Consider the following 21622-nt stretch of genomic DNA (forward strand, 5'->3'; position numbering starts at 1 on the left):
TAGAAAATGAAACGATTACTATAAAGTTTTGCGTAGTGTTATATTCAAGAAAACATTTTTCAACAGTACAAATCAACCATACACTTGAGAAATATTCCTTTCTATTTAAGCCGATTTTAATATATATGACATGACTATACATGAATATATATATATATATATACATTCATGTCGTGTATTTCAAATTTATATATTTTATTAGTTGTGATGATGACGTAACGATCCATATAGTTAACGCATTTGCGGAGCTGTTAATATAATTAGGAGAAACATTAAATATACAAAGCCAATCGTGTAACACCACTTTATACGACTATGATATTAACTTTGCTATGTTTATAATCTATTGAATTAGCGTCAGATTATTAGGGGCTGACAGGATTTCGTGTACGCACAATATCTTGAGATCGAGCTTATCACTCGAGGCTGAAACAATTATATTTCTTTATGTTTGTTTATCTATTCGTTTGTCTGTCCGCATGATATATCGAAACCAAACTGATCTATATACCTGAACGTTTGCATGAAGCTTAATTGCAATACGAGGGAGTTAAATACTAGTCCATATCACTCCATGGAATTTGGCACAGCAAAATGAAATATTTCATGTAACGTTATTTGTAAGTAGGGAACGTCGTGTTTAATGGAGGGGGGGTTGGCCCCTCTATGGAATGTAGCCGAAACTTTAAGAAGCCTAACTATTCGCAAGATATCTCGAGAACAAAGTTAGATGTAGAATTAAATTGTGTATGACACGTTAGATCTACGTAAACAATAATGAGTTCGATGAGGGTCTGCTTAGGAGCTGACAAATTTAATTTCTTTTCGATTTTCTGCTCGCAAGATAACTCGAGAATGAAATGAGCTACAGATTAAAATTTTTCCATTCACCTTTGGTTACGCTACACGTGGTGCGGAGGTCACCTCCTTGTGTGATAAAATATATGTTTAGTAATTCAAAAGTGTGAAATTATACACAATATAAAGCTATTAAAACTATTAACTGAAGACATTTTCAAACAAAATACTGACGTGAGTTTGGATTAAATGTAATAAGTTCAGGCTAATATTAGGTGTCATGTGCGTTCTAGAAAAATGCTTGAAAAAGTCAGTAAAATAGTATTAATAAAGTGGTAGATTTTATGGGCTCTAAATAACCTTATTTGTAATTTTAAAGGTGCCATGAAAGTCTCTTTTAAGTTTAAGCTAAATGATTGATTTTCCTGTCTAGCTTAATAGCATATATTCTATTTCAACCCAGAGCCGTTGTACTTGCGTTTTCTAACGATATCCATGTACCAGTTATGTATATTAAAATAGCTACCTACCATTAACGAATAATCTGGTATGTATGATTTTTTTGAGGAATTTGTAAAAGTCAGCCATAATTTTACTACTTTAGTTATTTATAGTATGAATAGGATTATATAATTTTAAAAAAATATACTGATGTAAATGTATTTTTTACTTTCATATGGGATTATAAAAAGCATTATAATTAAACAGATTTTACTGTCATTTTTACATACAGAAAAATTAATATACAATATTGGAACATACATACTGTCATTCACTATCGTGAATTTTAATAAAACATACATTGAAATAAACGTGACTAAAATGGCAGTTAATTTTTGTATGGCTTTAAATAATTTTAACTCGAACACTTAACGTATTTTAAAAGACTGTTGAGTAGTGTTAAAGTCTCCACTGATATCTTACAGAAGAATTTAAGCTCAGTGATTGGTTATTGATTTTCCTGTCTCGCTTGATAGCATATACTCTATTTCAACTCAAAGCCGTTAAATAAGTTGTACTTGGGATTTAAAACAGTATCCAATTATATATAATATGAGGAAAATAGCTATAAATAACATGTAAAGTTACGCATCATTTTTTTATTTGAATGATGATTCTTTATCATTTGAATAGGCTTATATACATTAAAAAATGTCATTCTGGTATAAAGTTATTTTCTTTTTACTTCCAATACATTTTGAAAAGCAATATAATTAAACACATTTTACTGTCAGCTTTACATACAGCGTTTCTCCCCTTTACATGTCAAAGAATTAATGTATATCACTAGAACATACAGCCTAATGGTGAAAGAATATGCTTAGTAGTAAGGTAGGAATTATCCTTCAGAACTACACCGCTTCTTCCGATAAATTTACACAAATATCTTATCTGAGTTTCAGTAGTGCAAACATTATAGCCGCAATAATTTGCAAACTATACTAAAGCAAATGGCCTTTGACGTGTGTAAATAGGTATTTGCAGTCCGTCAGTTTTCTTAAAAAAATATAAACGTTTATACAGTTGTAAGATATATCTCGTCAGCTGATTTGTTTAATTACATCAGATTTTTTTTATTGAAACATTCAAATTATTTCAATCCGCTCAGAAAATCACAAAATCCACATATCATTCTTGAAGCTAGAACTATACTGTGTACAATTTTACTAATTTAATTTCAATAAATGTTTCAATACGAAAAGTGATTCTCTTGATAAATATATTTGTTTTTGAATGTTTCAGTACTAAATGAACATTTATATTTAGCTGAACGTTACGTCATAACCCTATTACTTTAAGAGTTGGACATATTTAATATATCTCTTTAAGTCTGTCTATCTATCCTAACAATATCTCGAGAACAAACTGACCTTCAGACTTGAAATAACGCACAAAGCATCATTTCTATATATTACGCAACATTGAGTTAGGTAACATCACTCCATGATGCTGGCTAAGCGTTAGCGAAAATTATTTACATAAGGCGTATAGGTAACCATAATAAACAACGAGAAAATCGCAGAACAAATAAATTTGTAAACAAACTGAGAACAATTATATTACTTGTTAACATTTGACATATGAAACCTGTCCATCAGAATGAAATAGCTGAGCAATAAGTAAATTTATATATTATATTATATTTACTTATTATATATATATATATATATATATATATATATATATATATAAGTAAGTATCTTTATACTGTATTATATGTTCTATGAGTTTACTTTGGATGTGCTCCTATTCTATTGACAATACTGCCCAAAAAACAACCACTAAGATAAATGATAAATATTTCCTTGTGATTTTTTTAATGCATTACAAAACTACAAAGTATTAACTAGAGTAGAGTTTTATATCTATTATTCAGAATTACCTCAATCATTATTATTACCTTATATTAAATTGTTCTGTTAAAACTTTTTTACGAGTACATCGCTGAACTGTAATTTATTTGTAATCACATTTGGAACTTGTTTTAATTTATGATTCAAGGAATTTTTTTACGCACGAAAAAAAAGGATTCAAATCTTAAAAAAATATTGTTCTAATTTGTAACATACAACAATAATGCACTAAGTTATTTTTTTAAATAATAAATTACGAATAATAAGCTTTTTAAGAAACAATATTTACGACTTTTTTACAGATACAGTACTCTAATTTTTAAATGTGAACGGTAACTTTAAATACATTTCAAAATGGAATACCACAAAACAAATAACAAAGAAATAATAAAATTAATTAGAATTCATTTATGTCGGTGTTATGCATCACACTGCTGGGAGTCTGGAATAAAACGGCCCTGAAGGTAATGCCACTATCACGTACCAAGTAATTGGGTTTGGCTGGAACAGTCCCCCGGCATTCCGCCAAACACATCAACGTTATTAGATTTCAAACACCCTCCCAAAACGAACTACTTGAAGATAGTGGTCATCTCGTTTGGCTAAAATTAAATTAAAAAAAGATTTTATTTTAAAGTATTATCACTGATTATATTTACACATAATCCGCGTGATTTAATGCACGTGTGGAATATAAACTATTCCAAAAGACACATGGAACAGTTTATTTAAGTACCTTTATTTCTACAACAGTAGCAGCTGGTCGTATATCAGTCGTGTTCGTCTTAAGAAAAATCTTATTTTACAGATTCATTATAAAAAAAAGGAAAGCAAACATTAAATATTTAAAAAGAACTAGCAATCTTGATGTTTATAAAACATTAACACATAAAATTACACTAATTAGTTACTTAACTCACATAAATAAAGATATATTTATATTTGTTATACTTCATTATATTAAATCTTTATGAAAATAATTGTTTTAATATAAACTATTATAATATGTAAAAATCATAAAAAATGAGCATTCTTTGGAATCTAACTCATGTTCCTTAGTATGGTATTAAATTAAGGGCAAAATACACATACCAACCATACTAAGATATATCTACACATATGCACATATATACAAATAAATCCCTAGTAAGAAATTTTAAGTCTCAAATAAACATGACTTTACAACAAACACAAGTTGAGATTTCAAGACCTGCCAGACCAACCAATTTTTTTCTGTCGTGTAAAGGCACTAATTATCACTGTATGACTACGCCCAGAGTGATAAGAAACTAAAGTTTTTCCCATACAATATAAAGTAATTTTATTAGTTAACTTTCTTGTATGCTATTCTAGAATTTTTTATCAATTTGTAATAACGTCGTGAATATATTCAATATGCTGGTAAAAAATTATGTATAATAATTATTACAGATGTACAGATTATAACCTTGTTATCACTTGTTACAATCACAAGCAGTCACCCGTGACGTCCCACACAGTTTTCAAAATCCTTGAGTGAAAAGATTATTTATGATGTTAATACATCATATTTTATGTAGCCGTATGTTTATTTTAAACGGAATACTGAATAAAGCAGTTGATTATTATTTCCGTGTCGATGGTTAAGAAGTTCTACACTTTAATAAAATTCAATTAGTTCTTATTTTAGGTTATGCGCGTCGAGGAGCACGCATTTCCAATCTGGATCAATTACTTAACTTGACGCCTTAGTTGTTGTATTTGCCTGCCCTAAAATGTATACATATAAATGTCTCGAATCATACTTTGGTCATAAAGTATTCAGTACTGTGACTGATATCTTCCAGTCCTTGGAATTTACTTCCTATCTAAGATAATTCCATTGCCATAAATCGAGTTTGCCTTTTTGTTTTGACGAAGAATAAATAAGTACAGACGTTGGACTGAGAAGCCATTCGTCTGCGGCCTTTTTATCAACGGTCTAAAAGTGCCTATTCAAACTAACTACTGATCTAACTGATTTACGGTGTAGCAATATAATTTTCCTTCTGACCTTGGCCAAGAAAGACATATATTGGTTTTCAAGACCTACTGCCGTCAAAAATCGTCTACTTCCGTCCCTTGTAATCTACATCCAGTATAAAATATTTTAAGTGTCATAATTGAGTTTGCTTTTTACCGTTGAAGAAAATATAACATAATATACAGTCATACATTTCACAGTGACTTGCGTACGACTGAAATATTACTGGCGTCAAAAAGTGTGCTTTTATAGCATTGTTACCCAGAACAAGAAAATATATACATAAGTAGGTATGTGCGCAAGCTTTTTAAAAACTTCTTAGGTGAAAAGGTATCTACTTCCGTCGCTTATATTCGAATTCCAGTGTAAAATAAATAGTGGAGTAAAATAAAATTGTTGCGATATTACCACTCCTAGCGGCGACAGACCGAACAAGCGTGATTAACCTTGACACAAAACTAATGTTTTTTCCAGTACAGTATTATAGTCTCACACTTACTCTGGTGTGATCGGAATTTGTTCTGCAGTGTTCCTGTATCGAGCAGGCTTGTGGTTTTTGCTTTTTCTGTCTTGAACTGTAATGAATTATATCACCTTATATTTTTGTCAATTTATTTAAACTCATGTCCTAAGTTTTCTCACCTGAAGAAGATTATAACATCAAAATCAAACCTACTAGTAGTTTTAACCATGTAATGGTGGAAAATATCCAGAACTTTGTAATGTTTTCAAATTATCCATTGTCAATTATTCAATGCTTACAAAGTATCATTGTTTGCAGCTCACAATTTTTGATACATAATAAGTAAGCAGAGCAAGCATAGTATGTACATGGGTTGAAAGTCAAGAAGGAAAGAATAAAGAATGTGTTTATTATCCCCTCCTTCATGAAATCAATCCAGAGGTGATACACCTTCTTAAGAGCTGGCTGCATAGGCGGCCATCTTGAGTGGAACCAAATAAGAATAGTATTAAACACCTTGCACTTATCAAATTTTAATTTAGTAATAGAATTATGGAAATGAGTCGTTTGTAGGTTATCATTAATAAGCATTCCGTTTTGTCGATATTTTTACAAGTTGTCAGGAAAAATCTCAAATTGTTATGTACATAAGTCAATTTTAAAAATTCTAAACGTTACAAAAAAATATAAATAGCACTTCGACGCTTATTAATAATATCTTTAAAATGAGGCAGCTTTCATAACTATGATAACATATAAGGGCTCTGAGGCTTAACATTGTTGTTATAAGAGAAAACTCAAGATCATTTCAGTACAACTGGCTCTTAAAACTGTTACAAATAATACGTAATACTTATATGGTTGTTATTATTTAATGATTTTTATATTTATAATAAAACTAGCTCTTTTAATAACAAACAACGAATTTAGTACGTGGTTTTTAGCAAACTAAGTAAACAAACTCAGATAAACATTTTTAAATTCCTTACACGGTGAAACGGATACTATTGGTTTCCTGAGAGACTGGAAGTGATGTGTGGTACATTAGCTAAGTAGTCTCTGTTTTACAATTAATTCCTATGTGTTAAAATACTTTGATGTTTTTTTTTTATTTAATTTTTTTTTTTAATTTTTTTTTTTTAATTTATTATATATTGTTGGTTTCATTCGGATCTACTTGTAATAGTTGTAAAATTGGTGTTGCACCGTTTAAATAAATAAAAACTTTCAAACGTTAGCAGTTCTATTAACAAGTGTATAACTAAAAGGATGTGTTGTTTCACTACTGTCTCAGAATAATAACAATTTCGTTGAAAACAGAGAGAGCAATGAAGCAGTTATGATGATGTGATTCACCAAGTTTGGTTGAGGATGTTTAATTAGAGCAGAAATACCGCGACAGCGTCATTAAGACACTTTGCCTTAGTTTTCCCTCAAATTGCAACACGAATGCAGATGCTTGTTTTACTAATGATTCAACCGCTATATTACGATTATTTATAATATCTTTTCAAGAATTAATTAAAATTAACTATTTTTCACATGGGGAGCTTTCCATTCATTCCATATGTTCCATATATTCCATTCATATGTTTTCATAGTATTAGCGTATCAGCTAATCTTTTTGGCCTCTAGGAATGTAACAATTTAACTAGCCTCTTTCTACCAGATGTTGAGATCTTGTTCAACATCAAATACAGAATCATTCCTTGACAGTAATAATAAAATTTGATATCACATAAAATTATGTAAATTAATAACATGATGTGCAAGAAAAATTTAATTTCTGTCTTATTGTCTGTCCGCATGATTTTGAAGCTTTATGTACGTAACACTGAGTTTGATAATAATGCATGGCACTCCATAGGTTTAAACTGAGTAGAAATGAATATTTCTATAATTTTTGAAAATATCAGAATAAATAAATATATAAGTAAACTGAGTAAAATCATATGAGATCTAAACATTTATATTTGCGGGGTAGCCTAATGAATAAAAAATAGAGTGGAAAGTCGATATTTAACATAAGCTCATTATCGCGTTGTATTATCCTCCATATCTCGGCGGAACATTTATTATATTTCCACTGCTGTGAAACTGAATTTATGAAGAAAAATTTGAATGGCTTTTCATGTGACATCACATCTCAAGAAATTAAATCAGCCGTTGTTTTAATATTTTGCAAAGAAACCTCAGCTAAGGCTGAAACGTGACACGTGGGATGGCATATTCCTACTTTGCGTAAAAATGTTGCTAAATAAATGGGGTTAATAACAGTATTTAAAACACATTTTTTTCGTCACTAGTGCCATATGTTACGTACTAAACTTTTGATGGTACTCTCGCTATTTAAATTTCCCGTATATTGATAACGACACACTGTATGTAAATGATTCAAAAAATTTAAGCCTTTATGTAAACTTTCTTTAGATATCTTACATATGTTTTAATTGGAGTATATAAATTGGAGTTATATAAAATACTGGTAACTCCCACGCAAAATCAGAAGAGTTTATCTTCTCTTGCGTGTGTATTTATTCTCTCAGCATTTCTGCATCAGCTTATATTTCTGTTTTGTTTAATAATTTCTATTATAACATTTATTTTCAATAATAGAAAAACACATCCTAATTAGTTAACACGTTATTTGATCAAACACTAAGTATAGAAGTATAATATTGTTGTTGTTTTGTTACAATTAATTGATTGTGAAGAGAGCATAAACGTTTCATTTCATTTCATTTCAATTATGTAGATATTCAGTCCAAATGAATAATATTTTTCATGATAGCGGCTGGTAAAGTTTGTTTAAATTCTTACTTCATAGTTCTGAGTATTTTAGAGTCATATTGGCTTGCCTTTTATCCTGACACTTTGATCAATATCCTGGTGGTCATTCAAGACACTTTAGTTGCCTTACGGTGGTCATTCGATTTTTTATAAAGGAAAAGTTATGTATCAATTGGTAGTCTCCATAGTGAAAAGCGGAAAAGCTTTTATAGTTCTCATACCATTTAAAATTATGTTCAGTACATTAGTTTAAATAGTATAATTGGTACATACTTAGTAATATTACACAATATGCATTATACAAATCTGTTTGCAAATATCAACCAACAACTAAGCTTTTATATTTCAGCTATTTGCATCTGTGCAAACATTTTATCTCAAATGTTTCACAACATAGGCCACACATGACACGCCATTTTCATAATATAATATTACAAGTTTGCAGGCATTCAAAATTTGTTGAAGGAATAGAGGTATCAGATATATAAGGTATTTTCCAATATTTTACAGGCATTCCTTAATATTTAACAGTACAAGGGTATAATTATTTTCTGTTTTCAAACACAGTTTCGAACGTATTGCGAAGAAACTTTGGCGAAAAGGTCCACATCATAGAACAGATTTTACTTGTACATTTATTAAAGAAATTATTTTGTAATGTTTGCCACCAGTTTATTAAAAGGCGGTTCATGAATCTTCATAGTACTAATATTTTATAAATCAACCTTAAAATCTATTGATACATTTTTAGGTAGATATTTTGGATAACAGCTAAACTTGGAATCTATTTAAAATGGTATAAATAGAGCATTTTATCTAGGTTTAAAGACATCTTGCAAGTCTAATATTGAATTTTCTGATATGGGTAGACTTTCTGTACAAACGAGCATATGGATTTACAGATTGTTCATTTCATTCATGTAATAGAACAGCAATTTTGAAGTGAAAACTTCTTTAGGCGCGTTGAGCGTTTTGGTAGAGGGTAAAATCCTCGGTTTGCGTCACCGACATGCTAATGATACTAACCTGCATGAAAAAGTCAGTCTCGCTGTGTTAAAACTGTCCCGGCGGAGTATGAAAACAGACTGCGAAAATCAGTGACCTTTACGGCTTCCTCTCGCGATTTAAAAGTGAAGCCAATGTCGTACAATTCTGTAAGATGCGTCAAATTAAAGCTCTTAATATTGGAAATCTATTGGTTACATTTTTTAATATTAAAAAAATTTCGAAATAATTTTGATTATTGTTTACATTTTACATAGCGTTTAAAATGACAAGAAAAAAGTAGTAAGCGAGGATTTTTTTTATTTTTTGGTCAGACAAAATTTGTCAGCGAGAAAGTTGTGTGAAAATAAATGAATATTTTTTTTGTAATTTATCATTTTTTTATTGGAAGTTTAGTTTAGCCTGTAGTAGCGTATGAAGTGATGAGTGAACGTTTCTGCCGGAACTGTAGTTGGCGCATTGGCTCACTGATACCGTATTAACTCAATAAATTAGTTTATTGTGCAATAAAAATACCTTTACGAAAGAACCAAGTTAATTTAACTAATTTATTAGTTTTAAAAAATATTGTGGGTTTAATTGTTATTGCAATTATATACTTTATCCGTAGCAATAACTGTATTATTTACAACGGTGTTCAACTCACTGTTGTTCACTCGGTGTTTACTCACTTGTATTCTATGTTTAACTAACTATTAATATTGAGCAATTACAACATATTTTTATACAGATAAATGAATAATGAAAACAACGAATAAATTTTTAAACATTTTTAATATTTGTACGAATATTTGTATTTAAAATTTAGCATTATTCATTTTAATTATGTTTTTAATATTTAACCTCTTCATCATGAAATGAGTATTATTACGGTATAAGATTTATCTTACTAGCGTGGTAAAATATATTTCTAGTTATTTGATAATATTTTTTCGTGGATTTTAAAATTGGAAAATTAAAAACGCGCCACATTTACAATTACAGATGTACTGCTACTATAACGTATTGTTAATTACTCTCAACTTAATAGTTCCGTTTTCACTTCTATCGGCAGTCCCACGACTGCTACTGTTTTTTTTTAATAATTTTTATCTTCTAAGTGTATAAATCTGAGAATTGGAAGACAACAGTAAACTTTGCCCGGCAAGGTAAACCCGTGGAACAGTGTTACTGGGAACACACAAAGAATAAAGCTGAAGAGGCCAGAAGACTTGAAGGGGTTTAGGTGGGTTTTTATCCGTCTCTTAGAAAGCAAATAATTGCACCTTTCACGTTGCTCTTGAAGAGCTTCTACCAAACCCTTAATATCCTATGTTTTTATTTAATAATAATGTATATTTCAGCTGGATAAATACTCTTATGATATAACAGCGTCATTTGTATTATTAACACACTAATGTGTTTAATCCTCCGAAATATAGAAGCAATAAAAACTTTATGTTACTTTCCATTTATTTAAAACAGTGATTACTAACATACTACTAAGATGTACATTTATTTTGGAGAGAAATATAATGTTTCAAAAATTTCAAACTTATATCTTTCAATAATACATATCAGTCTTTTTTTTAAGACACACTTGCAAGTTTGCATTAGGATTAGCGAACTGTTGTTTTTATTAAGTAATTTTACATGGTTTGTTTTTAAAAAACTAAAAAGTTGTTAATGATGATAGCACTTCCATTATTGTTCATTGTTATACACAAAAAAGTATAACAATACAGGGGAAATTTTTATTAGAAATTTCAAAGACCACTTTACGAACTAAATTTCTTTAAGTAGCAGAAACCGATAAGCTATTTAGCTTTGACGTTGAAATTCTGTTCACTATTATACCAGTTACGGATCCACTCTTTGAATTATGTCTGGAACTGTTAAAGTCAGGCATGAAATATAATTCTTTTGAACTATAGAGCAGAATGTACCGTCAATATGACGATGGGATCTCCTATATCACCCATTATTGCCAATCTCTTTATGTAAGAATGTTTGCAAAAAGCCTTCAACTCTGTTCAAACATAGGATCAGGTGGATGACATTTCGTCGTCTTCCCTGATGGAGAAACTGAATTTAATGCATTTTTGTCCCAGCATAAACAACATATATTTCTTAATTTGTCTAATTATAGAGGTAGAAGTCGTAACAAAACTCCTCTGTCGTGATGTGTGTTTGAAAATAGTTTATCGTCAAAAACACACACAAGCCAATATCTAAATATTCAATCGAACCATAAAACATCTAATGAATTAAGGAGTAGCATCCTCCTTGTTAGACGGAGCAAAGAGCTTGTACTTAGACAAAGATGGGTTTTAAAAAGGAATAAAAAACCTCGAATAGGATCTAATAAAAAAGGTTTCCCTCAGGCTGTCATAAATCAGTACACAACTATGATTATACTTATGATATATCATTCTAATTCATCTATGGTATATTCTTCTATTAGTGAATACAATCGAGTGCGAGATAAATTCTACTAAATGTGAGAATCAAAGAACTTAGCATACTATTAAATATTACAAATAGCTGTGGATTTTAAACAGCAATTGTTAATTAGCTGTTTTATTGATAAAAAGTACATTGATTTGCGACGAATAGTAGAAACAATAAGGGTATTGTATTGTGGTTAAACTGTGATATGAAAATAATTAGAGCGTTGAAAGTTATAACAAAACAATGAACCAATAATTACATTTTGCTTTCGGTTTCTTCTACTTTTCCTATAGTTCTCTGTTATGTTTTCTTTATATCCTCAGTTTGTACAAGGAAACCTCAATAATGACTTTACCGTTGAAACATAAAAGGTAAATATTAACTCGCAATATCTTCAAAAAATTTGTTCTCGTGTAAGTAATTTAATCAAAGTACATTTAAATAGAATATCTCTTTCAGACAGGCAACTGCATCTGGTTGAAACACGTCCAGAAGAATTCACGGCATTGGTTTATTGTGAGTTTATTTACCGTTTATTCTACCCAACTAATGCCTCTGTTTCGTATTTTCTCACCCGAACGATTATTTATCAAAAGAAAATAATTTTATGATATAAACTTACAGCAGGTCATGTTCCGTTAAGGAGTGTTCTTCTGGTTAATTTTATTACTTGCTAACACTCCTTCCTACGATGATGGTGGCGTGGTATGTGGAATCTACAATTCGTGCATCATTCACAAAGAAATATAAACTGGTACAGGATCAAAGCCGGGCAGGTGTTCTTCAGGTTCAAACCAATCTAGATGATAAATGAGATATTCAATAATTCACATTCTAGTAAAAAAATATACATTAATAAAATACAAAACAAGAATTGTTTGTTCTAGGAGCTATGGTTGCTTGTGTCGTATCCTGCATATTATGAAGACTGATAGTTTGGAAGTGTGTGGATTTCACTAAACAAAACACAAGCAAATTGAGATTGCTATTATTTTAGTCAGAAATGAACTTACGTTCAATACTACGATTAAGATTAAATCAAAGTTGCTGCCACGACAAGATTTTTGCATTCAAGTATTTAAAATTATTTACTTTAAAATTTTAAAATTAAAAACTTCAAGTATTTAGATAATTAAATGTATTAAGCTTTTATTTTGGCGTCATTTAACTACCTCGCTGTGCTACTTTTTTCGTGTAAGGTTAAATATAAGAATGAATGATGAGATCCAAATTTCAAGTGCTTTCATTTTATCGTTTGTCTCAGGGATTAGGGGGTATAATTAAAAACATAATTGCTATGACACCTTCAATATACTGCAGGTAAATGTTCTAATACTCATTGATTAGGGATTCACATTACATACAAAATGTTTACATTTTTTTAACTTATAACGCATACATGGCAAATCTGGTAAATATCGTCTACAGATAAATACATAAATATTTTCTGTCTATATATACTTCCAGGGCTTTTTGAAGCCACTTTAATAATAACAATCAAGAAAAAATAATTTAATTAATTGAAAGGATGTTGTTTAAACTCGAACTCAGAAATTTTAATTGCAAATCGAATGGTCGTAATTACTTTCTCTCGATGAAAATATCAAAGCTCGTTCCTTTCCAGTGTCTCTTTGATTAATTTGAGACTTTAAATTGATTCAAACTGTTCAAATGTGTTACAAGTTCGATCATTCTTTTAACATAAACTATGTGTGGCTATTAATACTTCATAATTATTTAAGTGGGTTAAAAAGCTTCCTACACACGAACTCAAGAACTACTTTAATGAAAACGTTCAAATACTTACACACTTAAATATTTTAATAACTAATGATATTCCTCTATTTATATATCTGTTTTCTATATCTTAACATTGCTCTACGAAAGATTAAATGAGTTGTAACTAGGAAAAGAAAATCGACTTATGTACTTGGAGAATCCATGTGTCCGTTTTGAATTCAGTTAGTATAACCTGTATTTATAATTAAAATTTTGGAAAAAAAATATTTCATGAAGTTTTATGAATAATTACAGGTATGTGATTAGTCATAATAATAAAATTTTAGTCTGTTATTAAATGTTCTGGTATTTCTATAAACTAAACTAGAAATTCTATTTTATAACTTTTACATGTTACTTAATTTTGTTATTTGAATACAAGTCTTATACTGACTCTTCATGAATAACAACTATTGAATTCAAACTTTTGGATAAAATATCAATAACTGTCACATGTATACAATGTATTTAAATGAGGTGATACCATTTTAAAACTACTTAAACTAAAATTAAGTTTGTAATATCATACTCCAGTTAAGTAGAGTGATCTACGTGAATGAACAAGACAGAAGCGTAAGGAGCGTTTGTAATACTTTACATTTTTTTTAATTCTCTTTGAATAACCTTTAACGGATTACTTTGAAATGTAAAGTGATTAGATATAATAATGTTGATGTAACACGCTCTTTGCACAGAGCAGTAAATGTCAATGTTATATATTTACAGCGTGTTTCGTGAGTAGTCTGTTTAGCTTTGAAATGTAAAGTGATTAGATATACTAATTTTGATGTAACACGCTCTTTGCACAGAGCAGTAAATGTCAATGTTTTATATTTACAGCGTGCTTCGTGAGTAGTCTGTTTAGCTTTGAAATGTAAAGTGATTAGATATAATAATGTTGATGTAACACGCTCTTTGAACAGAGCAGTAAATGTCAATGTTTTATATTTACAGCGTATTTAGTGAGTAGTCTGTTTAGCTTTGAAATGTAAAGTAATTAGATATACTAATGTTGATGTAACACGCTCTTTGCACAAAGCAGTAAATGTCAATGTTTTATATTTACAGCGTGTTTCGTGAGTAGTCTGTTTAGCTTTGAAATGTAAAGTGATTAGATATACTAATTTTGATGTAACACGCTCTTTGCACAGAGCAGTAAATGTCAATGTTTTATATTTACAGCGTGTTTCGTGAGTAGTCTGTTTAGCTTTGAAATGTAAAGTGATTAGATATACTAATGATGATGTAACACGCTCTTTGCACAGAGCAGTAAATGTCAATGTTTTATATTTACAGCGTGTTTCGTGAGTAGTCTGTTTAGCTTTGAAATGTAAAGTGATTAGATATACTAATTTTGATGTAACACGCTCTTTGCACAGAGCAGTAAATGTCAATGTTTTATATTTACAGCGTGTTTCGTGAGTAGTCTGTTTAGCTTTGAAATGTAAAGTGATTAGATATACTAATTTTGATGTAACACGCTCTTTGCACAGAGCAGTAAATGTCAATGTTTTATATTTACAGCGTGTTTCGTGAGTAGTCTGTTTAGCTTTGAAATGTAAAGTGATTAGATATAATAATTTTGATGTAACACGCTCTTTGCACAGAGCAGTAAATGTCAATGTTTTATATTTACAGCGTGTTTCGTGAGTAGTCTGTTTAGCTTTGAAATGTAAAGTGATTAGATATACTAATGATGATGTAACACGCTCTTTGCACAGAGCAGTAAATGTCAATGTTTTATATTTACAGCGTGTTTCGTGAGTAGTCTGTTTAGCTTTGAAATGTAAAGTGATTAGATATACTAATTTTAATGTAACACGCTCTTTGCACAGAGCAGTAAATGTCAATGTTTTATATCTACAGCGTGTGAGTAGTCTGTTTAAGTTTGAAATGTAAAGTGATTAGATATACTAATGATGATGATGTAACACGCTCTTTGTAAAATGTTTTACAGTAGTAGCTTTGAAATGTAAATGTAAGTATATACTAATTTTGATGTAACACGCTCTTTGCACAGAGCAGTAAATGTCAATGTTTTATATTTACAGCGTGTTTCGTGAGTAGTCTGTTTAGCTTTGAAATGTAAAGTGATATAATTAATGGTTATGCAACACAATCTTTGCGCAGAGGTGTAAATGTAAATATTTAACATTGATTGCATGTCTTCATGAGTGGTGATAAATCGGTTTAGCTTTTCGTATCTAAGTTCAATGTACATTTAAAGCAAGTTATAAAGCTACCAATGATTTAGGCAAAATATAAAGTTTTTAAATGAATTTAATTTTACACATATTTATTCTTACTGCGCCAAGCACGTATGTATTTCTGTTGATCACTTGTTCATGTCTATACGTATATTTTACTCTTATGGACTATTGTGGAGAGAGAAAGACAGAGTGTGAGAAGGGGGGAGAGAGAGAGGGATTATTGATGAGGGGTGAGGGGGAGAGGGAGGAAGGGTGAGGGCAGAGGAACCTAACCTAAACGTCATAATATTTAAACTAAAACATGATTCCTTATCACGTTTCGTACTTACTTAAAAACCCATTGCAAATAAGACATCACAGCTACGATTATACTTGTCCTGACTGTGAACATTTTTGCATAGTCCTAATAGCTAGTCGTCATCAAAGTAACCTTCCCAGGTCACAAAGTAACTTATTACTTACGAGTTAATATACTTTCAATCTTAATTGCCAAGCATAATAGAGTAGATATCTATTATCTTATATATTCAATATCTTTTATAGTTAATATTGTATTCAACTATAGAACTACAGGGTATAGTATAAGTATTCTATAGTTCAAGTATAGTATAATATTTTATAGTATTCGGTATTAAAAACACCCTTTTCACACATCTCGTATCACATGTCTAATGAATCTTTTCTTTACTTTATGCGCTTTTCCAGAGCATGTAAATTATGTATATTTTACAGATATTTATCGTATTTATTTAATCCGTATCGAAAGAGAAGAAAACTTCAGTATGTTATAGCTCATAGCCTTACTTTATCAATATTGTTGATGTCCATCTATGTTTCTTTTATATTCTACTGCTAGAAACTTGAGTATTATGATTTTAACCTATAGTTTTTCGGCAAATTTCCATTATTCGTCAATCTTTTTGGCCAAATGCTGATTTTAATGGAACAGGTTAACTTTTTATGGATCAGACAATAAATTTACGAAGAAAGCAAAATAACGTTTTTAGTTTTCTCATACTGTTGACTATCCCATTAAAACATACTGTACATTGTTCACAAAATAAACTATCGTATAAACAAAACAATTATTTATTTTTTGTTAATTTACAGTAATGTAAAAATGTTTTAAATTTAATTTTCTATACTGTTACTATTACTGTTCGTTATAGAATTTATACTTTTTATCATTCTAAATTTCACTTTGTCATAACATTGTTGTGTAAATGTTTATAATGAACATGAAAAAAACCACATCATTGCCTACGTTCAATAAACAATACGTGAAGCTACGTACACAAACCGTCACTAATAGAATGAAGCCAATCTTGTGTTGTTCAACAACTAAATAACCTCTAGTAGAAGATGGAAGTATACTTGAGAAGTAAATCAAGGCAGTCAAGTGTTCGTAATCACAACGTCACAGTAATTTAGCCACATTGATAACTTTTATCTGATGTTTCGTGCTGAAAATTAGATTCAACAAGTACTATATACTTCACATTGCGTCAGTTATCGCTGTAGTTATGGTTTTTAGTTGGACACAGTCTTCTATTGTTTATTAAAAAACCCATTCTCAATTGAAAGTGCTTACGATTCTTTGTACTATAACCGTATTATAATTTTGTAGGTCCCTACCAGGCGTAGTAAATACGTCCAAGGAGTTATCATAATTAAAAAGGAGTACCTGAAACCTACTTTTTAAGTAGTTACAATTCTTTGCCATTTTAGGGGGATGGTCCGCTAGGAGTCACAAGGAAATCTTAAATTAGAGCATAGACCGTGTAGTTTGTCAAATTAATAAACGTCTCTATTAGTAGAGTACAATGCCGCAAATCCGACTTAAAACTTAAATCTGGTTTACTGTTAGAAAAATTACGCTGGTTAACTTATTAATATAATACACGATAAATAGCCACAAACATTAAAATCATCACATTAACTTAATTAGGATTAGAATAAATCCCTAAAAAGTCCTGCCTGTTTGGCAAGATTAAATAACTAGCACTAATCGTTTACACGTTTATTATTATTTTTAGAGAGTACTCATGAGTCATATGAAACTGTACTGCATTGCTGTTCAATATCAAGAATATATCCACATATTCTTTACTTTGGCTACCAGAGCACTAGAGATGCTCAGAAAGAATTGCTAATAAAAACTGGATAGATTAAAATTGTTGTAGATGCCTTTTAACTGATGTCGAACTATCAGACCATATATTCTTCGATCGGGGCAACAACGGAAACACTAATGGGTCACAGGCAGTAAGTTGGACACAAAGAAGACACAAGGAACTAAAATTTTTTTAATTAAAGAAGGCTCCTTTTTCAGACCGAGTATGCTTTAACAAATATTGTTGATCTTGGCAACAATGCAAACACTCCTTTGATGTATGAAATATAGTTTATTAGAATAAGACATGCTTCATCAAGCGTATAAAACTGTTTATGCCTTCGAAAGGGCCTCAAAAATGTACTCTCCAAACTCAAAATCCTGACGTACCTGGTATTCTATAATAAATTGCATGCAAATCCACGGACAACTGCTAGAATTAAATATTGGTAGAAAAGTTAGCTTTGATTTTTTTAATTCTATACATAAAAACTATAAGGAGAATAGTTTAAACAACTCTATAATTATTGGACAACATATTTCAGTTTCCATTTTTAGAATCTTAATCTAAAGGATAATCAGTACTTAAAACTGTTAGTTTGTACCACAAGAAAGAATATTAAATAAATGTTTAAGATTCCTAGAAATTCACAGACTAATGTATTAATATAAATTTACATATTATTTATGTATTGATGGACAGTTTAAGTAATCTATTAGGCTGAAACAATGGAACTTTAATAAATCATAAGGTAATTTGTACTCTGAATCGTTTTAGAATATTACCAACATCAATTTGTTGTATTTTATACAATGTTATAAAAATATCATTATCTCTTTCATCGTTACATCATTTCATTACCTTCGTAGTATAAAGAAAGCCAGAATTATACCCACATGCGTATATCCTTTCAAAGGCAAATTGTATATATATATATATATATATATATATATATATATATATATATATATATATATATATATATACGCACCTAAATATATTAATAAATTTATAACTTTCAATATACAAACATAAATTTCGTTGTTTACAAATCATTTAAAAATAATACTTACATGGCAAACTGTAAAGGATCTCGAAATTCACTTATTTACTTCGGATCCACTCTGTACTAATCCAAACTTGTATTATATCTCTTACAGTATACATTATTACAATATTTTAATATTGTAAGTATAGTTTTCATGATGCGAATCTTCTCTCTGCTATAGACATAGAGTATTGAGTTAAAATAAATTCTAACATAAGTATTGGGAATCGATTCACAATTTGAGGGCATCCACATGATCATACGATTCATTAGGTGCCCTTACATTAAACTTTTAGCAATAAATAAATCTGAAAAATCTTCCTGACATTTTTTTGTAGATAGTTTTATGTGAATATTATGATGGCTTACATAATTTATCCAAATAATAGACTACCTATATAAAATAATGTAATCCAACATTCAATACTACTTAAAAAAATATAATACAAATATAATTTTATTATTTATTCTGTAGATACTTTGACCTCAATAAAAACGTAATAGAGTCTAAGTAATAAAATTTAGTGTAGTAAGCACTCTACGTAGTTAAATCGTTTGGCTGTGCAGTAAGTACCACAACGAGCTCTAGCTTTATTGATTCTCACTTAAATCGTATTGCAGCACTAATGACTCCATCACCGGCTAATCTCAAGACAGCAATTACTCTAGGTGAGATGGTCCATTGCTCTCTTTATTGACTTTGATCACGAGTTCTATTACGTGCCTCTTCAACAGTTTACAGCAGTTATGTTTTTTGTCTTCTGAAAATGTGATAATTTATCACTTTCTATGTTATTTATTAAAGAAATATGTTTCTTATTATATTGGAATTAAAAAACTAGTACTTACCGTATATCAATATATTTTATGAGAATATAATATATTCGTTCCTGTTTCAGAGATGGATATTATTTTCATGCTAGGAGTACTCTCTCTCGGTTGTGGGTTTTTTATCTTTGACGTGAATAAAATATCTTAGTCGAGTCCAAAATACATGTATTTCTTCTCGTTATATAGTGAAGTTATTTTTTACGTTACTTATTGAATAATGTTTTCCCGACAGTAGTAATATTAAAATGGAACAAGAGTCATCTGTAACTAAATTTTCTTATATACAGTATATTAAGTGTGTAACAGTGGCAAAATACGGAGAATAAAGTGACTGACACAATGAGCCATATTATATGATCCTACAATATGTCGTAACTGTCAAAACACTACTGTCATCGTCACCTCTGCACATTATATAGTTCACCAGACACTACATGTCAACCAATAAAGGTCGAGGAACCTTTGAGTGCAACGACTCTGCAATGATAAGATTATGATTTTATATAAATTTGTAGTATTCCAGTAGTTGAGGAACTACTGTACTCTGTATATAGTAAAAGATTTAGGAAATCACAGACGTACAATGCAATGCACCACAGTTTCATATGATTTATAACTACCAACACATCACAAACACAAACACGCACGTCACTGGTATGCATGTAGTGGATTTAGTTTATATTTATTTTAATGTTAAATTATTTAAGATGTTGTTGATTATTATTTACGTTTACGCATGTTCCTGATTATTTATCTTTTCTTGCATGTTGCTAGTTATTTATTGTTACTTTTGCATGTGTCAAATTTTGTTATCACTTAGTTGTTATTTAGTTCTTATCATACACCACAAATTTATTACTGTTACTTCGTTTTTATATTTAACTATTTATTATTGTTTTTTTTTTTACCTTTTTGTTGATTATTTGTTAACTTATATTTATTTTAACTGTATTATTTAAGTATCAATTTGCTGTTTATTGATTACTTATTTTAAAACTGTTTGTTATTTAATTATATATATATATATATATATACATTATATTAGTGTTATTAATAATTTATACTCTTTTAACTTATTACATGTACAAGTGGTGTAATTCCGTTGGAAGAATAAATAAATAAATTTATGAATAATCTCAAAAAATAATAAGTAAGAATGCAAACGATCAGTAGTTATTTTACCTTGCCAAACAGACAGGACTTTTTAGGGATTTATTCTAAACCTAATTATTATAATTATTATGTGAGGATTTTAATTTTTGTGGTTACACCATATATTATACCTACAAAGTTAATAAATATCTCGTTTTCACAGGACAAAAATTTATCTGCTACAAAAATAAAAAAGCTATTGAATTTATAATTTTAACCCCCTTTTAGGTGCTTGGGTGCAGTGAAAACCATTCGTATAATTTATTTTTGTGAATAAAGTACGATTTTTAACCTTGACCTTGACATAATAATGCAAAACTAATATATACGATTAACATGTTGAATACATAAATAATACAAGGCAAATATATGCATAGAAATTTGCATAACAATAATTATTGTAGGGCTCCATCGTAGTACATGTAACAACATGTTCTGTAACAACATTCAAAGGTCTCTGCATCTAAATGTTCCAGGGTATCCTCAGGGTTTATATAATTCAATCGCAAATATTTAAATCCGAGACAGAATTAGCCTACTGAAATTCTGCCTAGAAAGTTTTTCTACTCATATATAATACGAGATTTCTAAAGACATTACATTATCTATCTCATAAGTTCAAAAAAATTTTTAATAATAAAATGTT

Source organism: Homalodisca vitripennis, chromosome 4, assembly GCF_021130785.1.
Source record: "Homalodisca vitripennis isolate AUS2020 chromosome 4, UT_GWSS_2.1, whole genome shotgun sequence".
Classification (NCBI taxonomy): domain Eukaryota; kingdom Metazoa; phylum Arthropoda; class Insecta; order Hemiptera; family Cicadellidae; genus Homalodisca; species Homalodisca vitripennis.